This window comes from Nomascus leucogenys, chromosome 15, assembly GCF_006542625.1.
Source record: "Nomascus leucogenys isolate Asia chromosome 15, Asia_NLE_v1, whole genome shotgun sequence".
Classification (NCBI taxonomy): Eukaryota; Metazoa; Chordata; class Mammalia; order Primates; family Hylobatidae; genus Nomascus; species Nomascus leucogenys.
In genome coordinates this window covers 41239385-41258800 of record NC_044395.1, presented here as the reverse complement: position 1 = coordinate 41258800, position 19416 = coordinate 41239385, and the positions used below count along the sequence as shown (strand labels likewise).

The 19416-nt window shown below is 42.3% G+C and overlaps 1 protein-coding gene across 7 annotated transcripts in view; it reads left to right on the top strand.

The window, feature by feature from the left end:
• The first annotated feature begins 17836 nt into the window (after nt 1–17836).
• CEP295 (centrosomal protein 295) overlaps nt 17837–19416 on the top strand; it is a 69055-nt gene continuing 67475 nt past the window's right edge. For all 7 annotated transcript variants that reach the window (XM_030794653.1, XM_030794645.1, XM_030794648.1 and 4 more), the window contains exon 1: nt 17837–17968. The gene's annotated coding sequence lies outside the window, so the exon portion shown is untranslated. The remainder of the gene's footprint in view (nt 17969–19416) is intronic.

Below are 19416 nucleotides of genomic sequence, written 5' to 3'. Positions count from 1 at the left end.
ATTCATTACTACAGCATAACTGATTCACACATCCTTGAATTCCTACCACATACAGCAACTTCAAACAGACAGACTGCCAGGTTTGACTCCAGCCCCGACACACCTTGATCTTCAGAGAGGAAAGATAGGCCCAGGGAAAAGCATTGTGATTTTTGATGATTTCAGCACCTGGGTAGTGGTATGTCATGTTCTGAGACCCCTGATTTCATCTTTCTGAGTTAAAACCTTTAACAAAATCTCATCTCAGAATCTATAATCCTACTTGATACTGGGGTCACCTTTGAATAAACTAAGCATTATCATATGGGATGGCTGGGGTGGACTGTCATTACATGGATCTCTTTTAGACCTTATAAAAGGAAATCAACCACCTAGGCTTACCCAGGCCATCCTTCTACTCGTTTAGTAAATTACCAAACTTGATCCAATACTACAAAATTGAATTTCCAAAAACCCAGCCATAATCATTAGAGTGTTATTTTTCTATGTCAAATTTTCTTCATGTATGGATTTCATTTCTTCTCTTTATTGCCTTCTCAACAATGGAAATAAGATTGTAAGGTCAGAAGAACGCTGCTCTAGAGTCTGACAACCTAGGTTTAATTATGCCACATTCCCCCATTGTAACCATGGGCATGTTTTTAACTCTCTTGGGGCTTCCCCTCCTCATCTGCAAGTCTGGGATAACTACTCAGAGACTGCCAGTTGCTGTGGGGCATGTCTGGCACAGAGTTAAGTAGGCATTCCAGAACTGCTGGCTGCTCACTGTATCACATTTTCCAAGCCCAGATTTCCTCCTTATTGATAACAGATAAATTCCAGGGAGATCTATTTTCAGGAGGCATTGCCCCCATTAAGCTAACATGTTAAAATTGTGTACATGTGTGTTTTTCCTCCTGTCCCTACCCTACTGCTCCATGATGAGCATGGTATCTTGAGGGTGGAGATTGTGATATACTCTTGAGAGTGGAGATTGTGATATACTCTCATTTGCCACTTAAGTAGCTACCAAATGGCCTAGAGTGTAACCAATGTTCTATATACATGTATATATACATATATATAAAATGACTGAGTGGACTCAAAATGGTGAGTCTTAGCAAGTAATTTACCACTACTGATCCTTTCCGCTTTTTTTTTTTTTTTTTTTTGGAGACAGAGTCTCACTCTGTTTCCCCCAGGCTAGAGTACAGTGGCGTGATCTCAGCTCACGGCAAACTTCGCCTCCCGGGTTCAAGTGATTCTCATGCTCCAGCCCCCCAAGTAGCCGGGATTACAGGCATGTGCCACAATGCTTGGCTAATTTTTGTATTTTCAGCACAGACGGGATTTTACCTGGCCAGGCTGGTCTTGAACTCCTGACCTCAAGTGATCTGCCCACCGTGGCCTCCCAAAGTGCTGGGATTACAGGCGTGAGCCACTGTGCCCGGCCTTCATTCTACTTCTTTCACTTTAGTTCTCTTCCTGTTTGTACATCCTCGTGGTAAGCATCAGATGAAGGCAATGAGAATGTGCGTGTGTGCGTGCATGCAGGCATGTATGTGTGTGTGTACACAGAGCACCCTGAGGTCTTCAGGAGAGGAGTGTTATGTCAAACAAAACATGTTTTAAAAATGTATTTTGTTGAAATAAAATTGAAGAAGAGAGATCCTGCACCTCTGTGGCTAGTTATCGTTCATCCCTTTTTAACTTTGTCATGCCCTTAGGGGTTCAGCACTGAACAGACCCATTCTGCTGTACCAGCTGATTTTTATTGTGTTCAGGGTGTACACAATTTATTAGCAGGAGTTACAGCCACCCAGTGATTTAAATTATACATGAAATCTAATAAAATTTTTAAAAGGTAACCAACATTCCTGCCTGTATTAAGTTTTGGAAAGTGTGAAAAATAAGCTTTTGGGTTTATTCTCGAACAGATCTGGGTCTTTACCTTACCTGGCCTCCTTCACGCTTTCTCCCAAAGCTTGTGATTAGATCCAGAGGTGCCTAGGGGATCTCAATCCAGAATTTGGTAAAAAAGTGAAAAATAAAAAATAAAAAAAAATCTTTATTACTATCAGTCAAGCTCTCATTTTGAAGTGCTTTGAAAATATAGGGTAGTTCTCTCCCCAAAAGTACTTCCAGTAAATATAATAAAGTGCCAGTGCTTTGCAAATTGTGTTCTGCGGTCACCTCCCTCCAAGTTCCTGGGATGGAAAGGTTAAAATGCTGATTTCTGGGCTCTGCCTCAGATGGGTTGGATCAGAATTTCAGGGAGAAAGCTCAGGAATCAATATTGTTAATAAGCTCCCTAGGTAAATCTTCTATATACTAAGTAGTGCGAATCACTGATATATTTGTTAAGAACGTGGGTTCTAGATTCAGGTGGAGCCAATTTTGAATTCTTACTAGCAGATTACTTAACTTCCCTAGACCTCAACACCCACACATCTGAAAAATTACCTTGGAATTTGTTGGAAAGATAAAGTGAAATGAGATTATGCATGTAAAGCAGTGCTTCTCAAACTCTGTGTGCATAGAAATCACCTGGGGATCTTGTTAAAATGCACATTCTGATGCAGTGGATGTGAGTTGGGGCCTGAGATTCTTACTTCTTCTTTTTTTTTTTTTTTTTTTTGAGACGGAGTCTCGCTCTGTCGCCCAGGCTGGAGTGCAGTGGCGCAGTCTCGACTGGCTCACTGCAAGCTCCGCCTCCCGGGTTCACGCCATTCTCCTGCCTCAGTCTCTCCGAGTAGCTGGGACTACAGGTGCCCGCCACCACGCCCGGCTAATTTTTTTTCGTATTTTTAGTAGAGACGGGGTTTCACCGTGGTCTCGATCTCCTGACCTCGTGATCCGCCCGCCTCGGCCTCCCAAAGTGCTGGGATTACAAGCGTGAGCCACCGCGCCCGGCCGAGATTCTTACTTCTTGTAGCAAGCTTCCTAGTAAAGCCAGTGCTGCTGGTCCTGTATCCACACATTGAGCAATTAGCAGGCCTACAGTAAGTTTTAATAATCATTAGCTCCTCCACTATTCAGCCTGGTGAAGATGCAAAGAGAGAGTGTGCAGTGATTTTTATGAAACCTTCATCATCCATTAGAATCACATGTGGTGCTTTGAAAAATGCAGATGCCAAGCCAGGTGTGGTGGCACATCTGAGGTGGGAGGATCACTTAAACCCAGAAGCTCAAGACCAGCCTGGGCAACATAGCAAGGCCCCGTCTCTTAAAAAATTTTAAATGAAAAAAGTGCAGATGCCTGAACTCCTGTCTCTGAAGATGCTGATTTGGTATCTTCTCAGTGGAGCCCAGGAATCTATGTTTTTAAAGTGCTACAAGTGATCCAGGATAGATAGATGTAAAGTAATAAGTATCTTGGGTAAAACTTATTTTGTAGCCACTGAGAGAGTGTCCAAATGTCCCCCTGGTACAAAACTCTTATTCACCATAATGCCAGTCTAAAACACACTATCTGAGTCATGGCCATCCAAAAAGGAGATAAAAAATTTTTGCCTTAGACCCCAGGCTGCTCTGGAGCCTCTAGCAATTCTAGGGCCAGCATCCATTGCCCTTCTATCCTTTACTGTGCAAAGGAAGAATGGGTTATAAGAGGCAAACACCATGGGAAATCCAACTCCATCACTTACTAGCTATGGGATCTTGGGCATGACTTTAATTTCCTGTTCCTCAGGTACCTCATCTATAAAATGTGGATAATATCAAACTCACCTACCTCATAAACACCTTGTGAGAATAAAATGAATACCCTATAACCTTGCTGCTCAAAGTGTGATCTATGGACCATCAGTATCAGCATCACCTGAGAGCTTGCTTGACATGCCAAATCTCAGATCTACTGAATAAGAATCTGCATTTTTAACAAGATACCTTCCCCACAGTGATTCCTATGCAAAGTTTGCACAACACCACTTTACGGTATTAAAAAATTATGAGGAAGGGTTATAAGATAAAATAGTCCTTGTTCTTTAAGATCTCACAGTCTCATTAAGAAGGGGCAAGCTTTATATTACATGTGAACAATTAGAGAGGGCTACAAAGCCCACAAAATCAAGTGATAAATAGTGTCCATACTTTTCCAGAAAACAGAGCAATTTAAAAAACAATAGCAGCAACTGCATTATTTGATCATTTTCCTACGTCTGATTATAATAATCAGTGCTCTCCAAATGTTCTCACAATCAAGAAACAAAGAATGATAATACATTGAAGTGGAATTAAATGATGGTGTTGTTCAAAACCAGAGTCAATTGTTTTGGGCACAGCTTCTGAACTTCCTGGAAAATCACCTGGACATCTGTGACAATGCAGATTCTGAAACTCCCAGAAGATGTCCATGCTGCTAGTCCACAAACAGTACTTTGAGGAGTAAGGGTTGGGGATTCAGGCCACCCAGGGCCTCTACCAGCAGCCATGTTTACCAGGAATAAATATGTCAGTACACCTTAACCCATCTGTGGGACAATGGATGGAAAGCACTACCCTAACTCATCCCATTTATACTGGGACGAGAAAGTATTGTTTCTGCACCTGAGGACATCTTTAGTGCCTGATACACGGGGGGATGAGGGGGAGACAGCTGCCTTAGCTGTGCTTATGTATAGCACCAATTAGTGGTGATATATGTCAGTCAATACTGCTGAGGAAACAAGGGAAATTGCTGTTGGATATATGGTTCTACTGCCTGAGAAGCCTGTCAGTGTAAACTTTTCTGTTTCTCCAGAACCTGTGTAGTTGTGTTCATTTATGTGTCTCTTCTTGGAGCAGAACCTTGTGAAAGCACAGTCTCCAGGAGCTACACAATGTTCTCCCTCTGGTACCCGCTTTACATATAGACGTTTAACAACTGTGTCAGCTCACCCTTCCCTGAACTCCCCAAGTAATTGGCTTCATGTCACTTTGCCTTGGTATAGCATTCCTACTCCCCAGATTCATGGGACTATATGTTTGATGGGTCATGTAGTGCTGTACTACCTCCTTCTACCTAGACTCATGACATAAAACTTTATCAAGACATTTACCTCCAAGGAAAGAATATGCTTAACAAACATTACCAAGAAAGCCTGAGCAGGCTCAATATTCAAATATTCATTCACATAACTATGTTCTTATTGGATAAATCAAAAACTACACGGGAAAAATGAATAAATTTGCATTAAAAATTTACCTTCTTTTTGGCAAAAACACCAAAAATAAGATGAAAAGACAAATGCTAAATTGAAAAAAATGGCAATTTAAACAAAGATTTAATGCAGAAAGAACAAGTCAGTACAGGAAATAATTGCAATAGAAAAGTGGACAAAGAATATAATCTAGGAATTCACACAAATGATATATATAAATGGTCAAGAAATATATACAGAAAAACATTCAAATAATCCTAAAATGTAAATATTTGCCTATCAGACTACTAAAGATGAAAAGTATTGACAAAGTTGATAGGTTTTGTCAATACTTTTTCATCTTTAGTAATCTAATAGGCAAATATTTTGAGTTGGGTCAATAGTACTCTGTTGATGGGAACATAAATTGTTGAATGTGTCAAATATGTCTTTAATATTCATACCCTTGGTGTCAGTAATCCCACTCCTAAAAGCCTATCATGAAAAGATAACTACACTAGAAGATGAATATTCATTATTTCATCCAACAGATATTTGTTGAGCTCTTATATGTGCAAGGCATTAGATTAGGCGTTAGGGATATTCTTTACTGGGCCAACAACAAAATAAGCAAAGCATTCATTATAGTCAAGGGAGACAAATGACAAAAAGTGTGTGTGTATGGTGGGGAGGTGTATGTGTGGGTGGGTGGGTAGTGGTGGTAGTGGTGTTAGTGTTGGTGGTGAGAATGGTCAGGGCAAGAGAAGATGGAATGTCCTGCTCCTACAGGGTGATTAGGAAAGACCTCTCTGTTAAGGACACATTTGAGAAGAGACTTGAAGGAACCAGGGAAACAAGACATAGAGATACCCATGAAGAGATGATTCCAAGTGACGGAACAACAGGTGGGGAGATGGGAGCATGTTGGTGTGTCTAAGGATCAGCAAGGAGGCTGGTGAGACTGGAGCAGAGTGAGGGAGGGTGGAAACTGAAGCAGGCTGGATGGGGCTGAGGGACAGTGCTCTGAGATAATGTAAGGCATTGTCAGCCATAGTAAGACCGTGAGGTTTACTTTCAATGAGACAGGCAGAACCAGAGAGCCCTAGGCAAAGCAGTGATGAACGATTACTTGAATTTGTAAAGACCCTCTGACTTCTTAGTAAGCAGAAAAGCCACTTGGAAGCCATGATAATCCAGATAAGATATGATGGGGGAGAGGACAGTGGAGGTGGCTGAAAGTGGTTGAGTTCTAGATACATTTTGAAGATAGAGCCATCAGGATTTCCTCACGATACAGATGTGAGTTGTAAAAGAAAAGAGTCAAGGATGATTCTGAGATTTGCAGCTTGTTAGTATTATATTTATTGAGATGGGGAAGCCCGAGGAAGAAAATTTGGGTGAGGTAGACTCAGAAAAATCAAGGGCTTTCCACTTGTCAAGTTTGAGACGTGTCTTAGACATCTAAGTAGAGATGTTAGGCAAGCAGTTGGGTTATGAATCTGGAGTTCAGGGAAAGGTCTAGATTGGAGATATATATGTGGGAGTAGAATGCTGGGATTTAGTCCTGAGTCCAGACGAGATCACCTAAGGAACAAATGTAGGTAAGGAACAAAAAAGTTCTGAGAATGGAACTCCACGATAGTCCAAGATTTGGAGGTCAGGAAGACGAGGAGAAACAGACAAAAGGGACTGAAGAGCAGTGGCCAATAAAATAGGAGAGCCTCCTAGAGGGTGGTGTCCTGGAAGGCAAACGAATTCCAACAAGTAATGATCAGGTGTCAAGTGCTGTTCAGAGGTCAAGGAAGATGAAGTTGGAGGACAAACCAAGGGCTTGACAACATGGAGGTCATGGTGATCTTGGCAAGAACTATGTGTGGAGGAATGTGGACAAAACCTGATGGAGTGGGTTTAGGAGAAGCAAGAAAAGATGATGCAAGGCTGATAAGAGTAAACAACTCTGTCAAGCATTCTAGGTGTCTAAGGAAACAAGAAAATGGGCTGGATTTGGAGGTGGAGTGACATCAAAGAAATTTTTTTTTTTTTTTAAAGATGTAGTCTCGTTCTGTTGCCCAGGCTGGAGTGCAGTGGCGCAGTCTCGGCTCACTGCAATCTCCGCCTCCTGGAGTCAAGCAATTCTCCTGCCTCAGCCTCCCAAGTAGCTGGAATTACAGGTGTGCACAACCACACCCAGCTAATTTTTGTGTGTTTTTTTTTAGTAGAGATGGGATTTCACCATGTTGGCCAGGCTGGTCTCAAACTCCTGGCCTCAAGTGATCTGCTCGCCTCAGCCTCCCAAAGTGTTGGGATTACAGGTGTGAGCTACCATGCCCGGCCCAAAGAAGATTTTTTTTAACGAGATGGAAGTTATTATCTCATATCTGTTTGCTAAAGAAATAGTATAGCAGAGAGAGGAAAAACAGCAAAGGAAAAACAGGGACAACTGTTTGATTAAGGGAGATAGGATGGGATCCAATAAATAAAAGAGAAGATACCTTGGAAAGAAGCAAACACAAAGAATTTATTACACAATTGTTTATAGTGGTAAAAAACCTGAAAATTAATAAAAAGTTTATCAGTAGGTATTGGGTAAGTAATTTAAGAGGTTTAAGTACAAAAGAACAAAACACAAACATTAAAATTGTTAGTGAAGATTCTATATTTATTTACATGGTAATGCATGAACAATAAAAAGCAAAATGAAACAAAACAAAAACCAGCATAGGCAAGTACTGACTAAAAATGATTAAAAGTGCTTTATCTACATAAGATTTGAAGATAGTTTCTGCTTTCTTCTTTAAGATATTCCATATTATTTTTTACAATAGACACACATAATATGCTTAAAACTCTTTTCTCTCCTTACAGCCACTGCCTAAGACAGGCGGTGCCTCTCGCTGAAGCTCTGTTAGAGGCTTTGAATGGTGACTTAATATCAACCCCTTTCAAGACTTCGTCCTTAACCCATCTACCACTCCCCACAAATAGCAATACAAATCCCAACTCTGCCACGTATTAGCTGCTTGCTTTCGAGCAATGTATTTAACCTTCACAAGCCTGTTCCTTCACCGGTAAAATAATGATTTGAAAAATCTGCCTCAGAAGATTGCTGTGTGGATCAAGGAAGACAATGTAGGTAAAGTGCCTAGCACAGTGCCTGACACGTAACAGGTACTGAATACCAGGCTGTTGTTACCTGGGTGTGCTACCCTCGTGCGCTAACACATTTCGAGAGGATGACAATGGGGGACCCTGCTCTTGCCAGTAGCAATGCTGCTGCCTTTGCTTTTTCCTATTTCTGGTGATGCTGGTCTTCTCTTGTCTGATGCAGGGGAATTTGTGAGAATAGGAAAAGAAAAAATTTCTGAGTCTTCTCACTCGCCCACAAATATTCCAAAATTTGGCTAATCCGCCCCCTAGTGGCAGACATTATAATTTCTGTCACTTTTTTTCCAACTGGAATTGCAAGAAAATACCCATAAAGGATTCATCTGAGGTATTTGCCGCATCTCCTACTACCGGCCTTGTCACTACCATGTAAAGGCAGGACAGTGCCTAAACTGGCCCGTTGCTTGCTTCCTTATATTAAGGCTTTGAATGGCTTTCTTAAAACGCAAACATGCACCTAGGAAGAGTAGTCTAACTGAATCCTTCAGCCTGAACTAGCTAGCCTGAGGGATGAGACGCAGAGTAGATGAGGGTCAGGAGAGGCCATGAGAGGCTAGCCATATCATCAAGGGGGCCCGTGGCTATCTCAGGGGTGAGGAGCAGAAGGAACAGATTCCAAAAATGCTCCCCCTGCTCCCTCAGAAATCATAAATGTTTATCTAGGAGTCATACTTTTCAACAGAGGTGGATGTCATAAAACTAGAACATAGCTTTTTTTTTTCTTTGAGGCAGGGTCTCAAAAACTTGGAGTGCAGTGGCATGATCACGGCTCACTGCAGCCTCTACCTCCTGGGCTCCAGCGATCCTTCCGTCTCAGCCTCTTAAGTAATTGGGACCACAGGCACATGCCACCACACCCAGCTAATTCTTTTTTTATTGTTAGTAGAGATAAGGTTTCACTATGTTGCCCAGGCTGTTCTCAAACTCCTGAGCTCAAGTGATCTGCCTGCCTTGGCCTCCCAAAGTGCTAGAATTACAGATGTGAGCCACTGTGCCTGGCCTGGAACCTACCGTTCTTGAAGGAAAGGAATGCAAAATTTCCTAGCCCAAAAGGTGACTCTTTTTAACATGTTAATATGCATTTGTGCTGGCAAAAAGACCCTTAGATTTTGAGTCAAAAGACCAGGGATTGAGTGCTCCTCTTGTGGTTGACAAGATGAGTAATAACAGGCAAGCTATTTAGCCTCTTTGAGCGTGAATTTTGTCATCTGTAGAATGGGCATGATGGTGATAATTCTGCTCTCAGCAAAATGTGTATGGTTTTGTTTGTTATTTAGGTCTTCCTGAGAATGGTGTGCCGTGACTAGGGTTGAAGGTGAAAGAGGGACATTTACTGAAAAGGTACACTCCTCTTCTGACCTGGGCCTGGTGGCTTGATGACATTAGATTGTGAAGTCCTTAGCTCTTTAATAAAGCTGAGGAGAGAATGTGCAGGATGCATAGATCCCTATCAGAGAGCTTGGGGAAAATCCCAAAAGTGAAATCCCAATAGCGAAGTCTTCGGAGCAAAGATAGGAGGGGAGAGAAAAAGAAAGTGGGTGAAGAGGCAGGGGCAGAATAGAAGCTTGAAATTTGGTAAGTATTATTGGAGATGAGATTTCAACTAACAAAAGTAGGATAAGGGCTTTATCTAATGGAGAAAGGTCAACATGAGCCCAAATATGGAACCCACAGACATGGTGTGAGGGAGACGGAACATGCTGGAGAGGCCTCCAGGAGCTCCAGAAAAGGTGATTCTGTAACGGGTGGTGCATGACTGAAATGGTGATAAGACCATATGCAACTGATCTGACTTCAGAATTGGGTCATCAGGTGCCACTCAATAGGAACAAGTCAAGTAAAAGAGGGTACACCAGGCACAAAGTTTAATCACACCAGACATATAGTGGAAAAGGCCTCCCTACTAGCCAATGAATTAAAGCCCAGAATTATTTTTTAAGCTAGATCATACTACAATAATCAGGACATGGATCTGAAAAACAGTCTATTATTTGTGAGTACATACATTCTTTCATTTGTTCATCAGATATTTACTGAGGACTACCTATTGTTCTAGCCCCGTAGAGATGCGATTTCCTTCAAGGTAGAAGGTGTGATTAAAGTTTAGCAGAGAAAGTTCAGGATACATACAGATCACAGCTGGCTAGAAGAGAAACACATATAGCATAGACCACTGTTCACAAAAGAACTCAGTAAATATTTATTGAGTGATATGCTTTGGCTCTGCATCCCCACCCAAATCTCACCTCGAATTGTAATCCCCACATGTTGAGGGAGGGACCTGCAATTCCCATGTGTCAAAGGAGGGACGTGACTGGATCATGGGGTGGTTTTTCCCATGCTGTGCTTGTGATAGTGAGTGAGTTATGGTTTTATAAATGTTTGGAAACTCCTCCTTCGTGCTTCTCTCTCTGTTCTGCTACCCATGTAAGACTTGCCTGCTTCCCCTTCCACCATGATTATAAGTTTACTGAGGCCTCCCCAGCCATGCAGACTCTGAATCAATTAAACCTCTTTTCCTTATAAATTACGCCATCTTGGGTATTTCTTTAGAGCAGTGCAAAAAAAGGAATAATACATTGAGTGATTGGGGTGGAGTCAAATACAGCGGGGTGAGCAGAAAGGAATGGGAAGGGTATGGACTTTACTGTTAGAAATGTCTGGGTAAAAACCCCAGCTCTGTCACTTGAGCCATGTAATACCAAGCTACTTAAGGACTCAATAAAATGGTAGACATTATAATTCATAAGACAACATTAGCCTTGAAAGATGGATAGCTTTTAGATTTGCGGCTATGAAGGGAAGGGCATTTTTATCTCACTACTTATCAGTGCATACTTAGCTTGATGCTCTCAGGAATCATTCTTTCCATAGACAAGCTCACATTATAAGCCAGCAGCACAGCAGGCATGCTAGGAAGATGTGGGCAACACTTGGAGTCACACAACAGTAATTCCACACTAATAAGAAGCAAATATTCCCACCTACTTTGCCCATGCAAAATATTATGATTTTATACTGCGAAATCCTGAGTTGGGAGTTATATGAACAAACGGAGTTGTTTCAAGTACTTCACAATCCTTGCACTAGCTTCAAGAGGAAGTGTTAGGAGTTAACTGTGTTCCTCAGGAAACCATATGTTGAAATCTCAAGCCCCAACACCTCTGCATGTGACTTTGTTTGGAAATAGGATCACTGCAGATGTAATTAAAGATGAGATTATACTAGAGTAGAGTGGGCCCCAAACCTAGTATGACTGGTGTCCTTAGAAAAAGGGGAAATTTGGACACACACACACACACACACACACACACACACACACAGGGAGAACGCCATCTGAAGCTGAAGGCAGATATTGGGATGACGCATGTGCAAGTCAAGGAACTACCAGAAGCTAGGAGGTTTAGAACAGACCTAACATCTTCAGAGGGAATATGGCCCTGTCAACAGACACTTTGATCTCATACTTCTAGCCTCCAGATTTGTGAGATAATTAATATTTGTTGTTTAAGTTACTCAGTTTGCAGGACTTTGTTATGGCAGCCATAGCAAACTATTAAAGGAAGTCTTTACAGTTTTTAAGAAAGGAGAGAGAATGTTTGGGGTAGAAACAAGATACCCTGCCTGAGGAGGGAAAAGCAAAAACGCAAGGAGACAGCTGAAGAAAACTACCCCCAGAGATGAGTGTCTAAGGCTGGAGCAGATGTGTAGATAATACTGAGAGGGAGGAAGTTGAAGAGACAAAATTTCCTTTGAACAACAATACATTATAGTGACTCTAAGAGATAAGATCTGTACATAGGAGACTCATACTGAGGGGTCTGCTATAATGCAATGAGAAAACTAAGCTTGTGGTTAGGAAATATCACCAATTCACCTGTTGATTCCAAAATGTCCAGTATAGCATCAAGCTTATTTACCTCATATAGGGCTTTGTGTAGAACAGTGTTTCTCAAACTTTAATGTGTATACAAATTGCCTGCAGATCTAGTTAAAACACAGATTCTGGTTCAGCAGGTTTGGGGAGAAGCCTCAGAGTCTGCATTCTTAACAAGCTCCCAGGCGATGCCAACACTGCTGGTCCTTGGACCACCCTTTGGGTAGCAAGGGTGTAGGGTTACAGTTATGTTCACAGGTAAATGAAAATAATTTTGGACAAAGAGAATGCTAAGTAAACAGAACTGATTGATGTTCTTGTTCTCTGTAAGCTGGATCAGTTCAAGTGAGTCAAATGGCAGTAACAAAGAAATGGTGGTGTGGCAGTGACCTGCCCTGAGTCTGGACCAGTGGCTAAATCATAGGAGGATCTTTTACAGTTATTTATATGCTTCTATGTAAGATATTTACAAATTTTCTATTTGATCTTTACAATGCAAAATTTTAAAATGTAATCTTTACCACTGCTCTATGAGATAGGGTAGGTATTAATATTTCTGGCACACATGGTGCATAATAAATGTTTGGTATTTTTAATCCCTATTTTATAAATAGACATTGAGCTTCGGAGGTTAACTGTTGGTCAAGTAGATGTTCAAACACACATCTTCAAAACTCTTCCCCACCCTACCCAAGCCCCCTCAATGGCTTTGTACTTTTTTGGGTTGTATATGATTTCCTTTTTTTTTTCTTTTTATCTAGACTTCTCTCTCTCTCTCTAAGCATGAAACTCAAACTCTACACACTTATGTCTTAACAGGTATTCATATTTTTGATACGCATCATATTAGCAATGTGCTGGGAAAGATTTAAAAGATAGAACAAAACCAGTGAATTTCCCTATTATCTCCTCTTTGTTTCTTACTGTCTTTAAGTAAGTGGCTCAATTCCTTGGCTCAACTCCTACCCTATACCTTTAAAAAATATTTACAGCTTTTAAAAGTTTTTCTCAGCCTATCCTTCCTTTCCTGCCTGGCACTCTTAATTTCACTCCTGGTAGTAGCTCTAAATTATTCTACTGAGACACTGACACTTGTTAAGCTCCTGTGGTGTGTATATTAGGGAGAAAGAGGGCAGTTAGCAGATGGTCAGATGGAAGTTCTTTGATTACTTTTGTTCTTGCAGAGATCCCCCTTTTTTCTGGCTTTTATATGTAAGAATTATTGAGGGTTCCTCCCCACTTAAGTATCATTTGCTTATATTGGATCGTGGATAAAGATGAAACAGTGAAACCCTTGCTATCAGAGAAACATCTTAAACTGTTCGAATCTTAAATGGCTTCAGTTGCATTTTGAAGAGTGGCAGCATTATAAACCAGTGACACTAATGTCATTACTGCTGAGGACAATTCTTCCTCTTGATCACTGGTTACTGATGTTCATTCTCAATAGGTTAACAATACTAGAAACTAAATACACATACCTCTCCCTAGGCCTAAACTCTACAAAAAGACTGAATTAAAACTCAAACCAGGCCAGGTGTGGTGGCTCATGCCTGTAATCACAGCACTTTGGGAGGCCAAGGTGGGAGAATCACTTGAGTCCAGGAGTTGAAACCAACGTGGGCAACAAAGCAACAGCCCATCTCTACCAAAAAAAAAAAAAAAATCAAATCCAAAACACCAATAAGTACATTTAAGAGTTTGGGTTTTTTTCCCTCTCTTGTATTCTAAAATGAATGTATTAAAATAAAAGCCAAAAAAGATAACATTTATTGCACATGTTGTGCCAGACATTGTTTCAAGAGCTTTAAACCTCACAAGAACCTTTTGAGTACGTTTACTACATCTCTTTAAGAGATGAGGAAACAGACTTTTAAAGAAGTCCAGTAACTAGCTCAAAGTCACAGAGTTAGCCAGAAGTTTAAATCCAATTGGAAGAAATCTATGTAACATTTTTATTTTTCAGACAGGGTCTCACTCAGTTGCCCAAACTTTACTTACTGCAGTGGCACAATCATAGCTCACTGCAGCCTTGACCTCCTGGGCTCAAGCTATCCTCCCACCTCAGTCTCCCAAGTAGCTAGGACTACAGGTGCACACCACCATACCTGGCTAATTTTTAAATATTTTTGTAGAGATTGAGTCTCCCTATGTTTCCCAGGTTGGTCTCAAACTCCTGGGCTCAAGCAATCCTCCTGCCTCGGCCTTCTAAAGTGCTGGGATTATAGGTGTGAGCCACTGCGCTCAGCTAAGATCTTAAACATTATTCTATACTACTTCCCAAGACATCCAGATTTGTCTATGAGAATTTAAATCAAAATCTACAGCCCTTTTTAATTTGCAAAAAAATAGAAATTCCCATTCAAAGCAGCTTCAGTAAAATATTGAATGGCTACTACCAGTTTGCTGCAGAATAGGCAGGCATATTGACCTCAGGTATGGCTAGATCCAGGGACTTGAACACTATCCAAATTCTGTCTCTGCGCTCCTTGCTGTCACACTCATTCTTTCAGACCAGCTTGTGGGGGACCACCTGGGAAAGCTCCAGGTTTACATCCTAACATGAGCCCAGAGTGGAAAATATTTGTTTCTGCTGTCTCCAGTGCCAATTCCTGTGAAAGACTCTGATTGCCCCAATTAGGTCATATACCCATACCTCGGTTGGTCACAATGGCAATGGAAACAAGAACTGTGATTTGTCCAGTCTGGGTCACAGGCCTACCCCTGTGGCCTAGAGGTCTGGGTCTGTACCAGAGGAGGAGAGAAAGGTGCTGGACAGAAAAAAAAATAAAATAACTGCAAAACTACCTAGTATGTGTATACCCCTCTAGAGTATACAAAGTGCTCTCACATGATTCATGCCTTTTGAGTCTCACAACCATCCTATAGAGAGGGGAGATGAAGTATTACTAAGAAATAGTGGTGGATTAAGATGGCTACAAATTCTTTGTTACTGCCTCCATTGAGAGATGTAGTTCATTTCCCTTTCACTTGAATCTGGGCTGGCTCCATGTTACTTAACCAATAAAATGTGGTACAACTTACTACAACTCGTTCTCTGCCTCACTTTTTAAAGGACTTGCAGCTTCCACTTTCTTTCTCTGCGAATGCTCGCTCTTAAGATGCTCCCTCTCCAAACCAGCCACAATGGAGTGAGATGTCCAATCTACATGGACTGGTCATGAGTGGACACTCCAGTCAGCAGTTCCAGGTGAGCTCTCAGCTGCCAGCCAACATCAGCTGCCAGCCATAGTAAGTGACCCATATTGGACATTCCAGGGTGGTTTGGTTGGCAGCAACTGATCGAGGTCCCATGGCTAGAAAGTATCTGTGGTAATGCTAAGCCAGATGCTCTGACTCTAAGCCCACTTGGGCTTTGATTCCTCACTGTCTTCTATTAAAAACAGAACAAGCCTCGATTCAAAATCTCCAAGTGTAGAATTTCTACTCAGGATGCAGGTTGAGGAAGTGAGGCATATAATTTGTTCATTTATTCAGCTTTGTTCATTTATGCCAGGCAACTGAACAAAGTGCACTCCTGGTTCTCCAGGAACTTAGAATGTAATCAATAGAGAGCCCTATAAACAGCTCATTTCAATAAGAATTCCTAAGTGCCATGGGACAGCATGTGCGGGAACCCATGTCCAGGCACTAAACCTAGCCCAAGGCATGAAATAATATGCACATGTTTTATCGGGTATGGAAGAGTATCTCTGCATCTGTATGGAGGATGCTGAAAAATGTTTAAAATGAATACAATTATTCTTCAAGATAAATGTGACAGGAAATGGGGAGACAGGCTGAGTAGAACCGTAATATTTGGGAGGGAAACGTGAATTCTAGTCCTGGTTCACCCTTGACTTAAATGTGCCCTTGGCCAAGTTGCTAAACCTCTCTGTAACTCAGTATCCTGATCTGTAAATCTGAGGTGGAATCACACTCTTTCTGTACTTGACAGTTCCTTCCTCCAACTCCATCCCTTTAAGTTTTGGTGCTCCTCGGAGTTTGGTTCTTTGCTCATTGCTCTTCTCAGTCTGCAAATTCTCCCTAAGTGATTTCATCCATTCCGCTGGCTTTTGTTATTACTCATATAACAAGGAAATCCCTTTATGCTTAGCCTAGTTCTTTCTGTGGGCTATCTACCAATGTATTCATCTGCTTATAGTACATCACTGGATGTTCTACAGGCACATGAAGTTCAATATACACAGAGCTTGGCTCATCACCTTGCCCACTTAACTCCCATCTTTGATTTCTCCCTTTACAATCAAGAATCAACACTGCTACCCAAGCTAGTGGCCTATGAAATTAACTTCACTTTCCCTTTTCTCTCAATCTCACAAGCAATTGTTTGTCAAGTACTGCTAATTTTGTGTCCTAAATTTCTGAAATGCATCCCTTTGTCTAGATATCTCATAAACAGCTCAAATTCAAAATATTCAAAGCTTAGCTCATTACTTCTACCTCCTGGTTCTCTTCCTGTGTGTTCCAGGAGAATGTTATCACTATCTACCCAGGTGTTAGGTATCTGGGACCTGGGCATCACCCTTGTTTTCTCCTCTTTTGCCTCCCATAACCAGGCAACCACCAATTCCTGATGTTTGGTTTCCTATTCAATCTACCCACGTCTCTCCATTCTCATGGCTATTATCTTTCACTTCCTGCAGTAGTATCCGGCCTTCTGTCTTCACTCTCTCTGACCTTTTCTCCACAGTGCAGCCAGATCTGATCGGGTCAGCAACTTCCCATCCCCACCCCCCATTTTTAATCCTCTGATTCCTGATATTTTTAACCCCCATGACCCAGACTGCAAAATCTAATACAGGCATCATAATCCATTCACCCTTGTCTCCCCTGCACCTAACATAATGTACTCGGCACATAACAGATACTCAATAAGTATTAACCTGTGCTCACCGCCTGACTATTGGTTATTTACAGCAGATAAATCCGTGAGGTGCTCTCCGTGCATTGGACCTCTGGAGACACAGGGTAACATACGGCTCATTGTTGTTATGAGCTGGAGGCCTTAAATGAAAGCTATAAGACATTAACTGCGCATTATAGTACCAATGAATTCCGTAGTCAGTACAGAAAAGGATGCATATCCCAAGATATGTTCATGATGGGGCCTTAAAACAAAAGTCACCCTCATGGCTCTGCACTCTTTTTTTTTTTTTTTTTTTTTTAGACAGGCTTTGGCTCTGTCGCCCAGGCTGGAGTGCAGTACTGGCGAGATCTCGGCTCACTGCAACCTCCGCCTCTCGGTTCAAGCGATTCTCCTGCCTCAGCCTCCCGAGTAGCTGGGATTACAGGCGCCCACCACTACGCACGGCTAATTTTTGTTGTTGTTGTATTTTTTGTAAAGATAAGGTTTTACCATTTTTTAAAAGGACTTGGTCTTGAACTCATAACCTCGAACTCTTGGGCTCAAGTGATCCCCCCGCCTCGGTCTCCCAAAGTGCTGGGATTACAGGCGCGAGCCACCGAGCGCGGCCCATAAGGTTAAAGGTCAAAGCCTGACAAGGTGTGACAAATAATGGGCCCCTACGCAGGCTGGGGCTGGCGCGTGCCTGTGCGCGTGCGCGGGGCGCGGGGTTTTAACACAGCGCGGCCTTCCCGGCGGCCCCCGAGGAAGGCGGGACCGGGCCTATTCCCGCGGTTTGGTCCCGCCATTGGCGGGCGGTTTGAATGACGGAAGTGACGGCGGCTCGGCGATGGCTTTCCCGCAGGCGCAGAAACGGCTGCTGGGCAGCTGATGGGTAGGAGCTTACCAGGTCGACTTACTCTGAGCTGCGGCTACTGTGTCCAGGTTCCAGGTTCTCAGGTGAGTGATGGACGCACTGGCTTCCCAGTCGCCCCGTAGGAGCATGACTCCCCGAAGCCCAAGAGCTGAAATTGTACTCCGAAGGAAAGGGATCGTAGGAAGGCGCCTCGTTGCGAACGCAGGTACGGCCCGCGTTTCTCAGGCTCCGCAGGCCGTGGGCCCTGCCCGCGGTCGGGCCGGCGGCTGTAAGGAGTGTCCGGACCAGACCCAGACTCGGCATCTCAGTGCGAGAGGCCTTGCGCCCTCTCCTGGGGTCGGGTCGCGCGAGCTTCCCCCTGCAGCCTCCCCTGTCCCGTAGCTTCCGTGCCGGGGGAGGGGCGCTCCCCAGAGCGGCCGCGGACATGGCCTGCCACCTGGTAGCTGTTAAAAGAGCTTTACCTGGAATCGTTTCATACAAAGAGCACGCTCTCTTTTGGTGTCTGCCACCTTAACCTCACAGTTATTCAGTCCTGTCACAAACTCAGCTTTTAAAGCAATGGTGAACTTTTGAGTCCTTAATACTTAGAGTGCATTTGAAGACTTCACGCTAAGTCACATAGTCGTCAGAACAAATCTTTTGGGGTAGAGATTATTATTCCCTTTATACAGTTTAAGAAAACGAGACCAAAGTGACTTAAATGACTTGGCCAGTATCTTCCTGCTAATAAGTGGCAGTGTTGGGTCTTGAACCCAAATCTTCCAAGTTTAGTGTTAATTTTGTGATTACTGTGTACCAGGAGCCATTTAATCCTCAGGATGAAATCTTGCAAGATAAGTAGTATCATCTCCAATACTGGATAGTAATAAAATGTAGAATTTAAAAATCCATATTACTAAGAATAAATAATTAATAAACAAATAAATGGGGCAGCAGGGAAAACTTCCTTACAGCAGGACTCCGATTGATAATTATAGAAGGAATAATGGAAATAGAAAATACTGTTTAGTAAACACCACAGTAGTTGTTTCAGACAACAGTCATCAATGGATACTAAAGTCAATGGGCAAAAGTATGATGAAAAGCATATTTCTGTAGCCTCCACTCTGTCTTCATGAGATATTTATAAAGGAAAAGTAGTAACTATAGAGGAGAAACCTGGTGGACATCATCTTAACCAAGTGACCAAAATTCAGCATCATTTACCTCTTGATAACAATGCACTGAGAAAGGTGCCTAATCAATTCTGTGGTGTTCTTGCCAAAAATACATAACCTCAGTTTGATCACATAAGATTAGACAAATCTAAATGGAGGGACATTCAACAAAGTACTTGGCCAGTATTTTCAAAAATGACAGGGTCTTGAAAAGACAGACTGAGAAACCGTCCCAGATTAAGGGAGACATGACAACTTTGGCATTATGAGAATGTAACTCACATATCTTAATCTGCGTTCTGAAATCTCCATTTGCACTGAGGCCATGCTTCCCATGGGCTGCTCCTAGCCACTGACAGTGGCAGGCCTGTTCC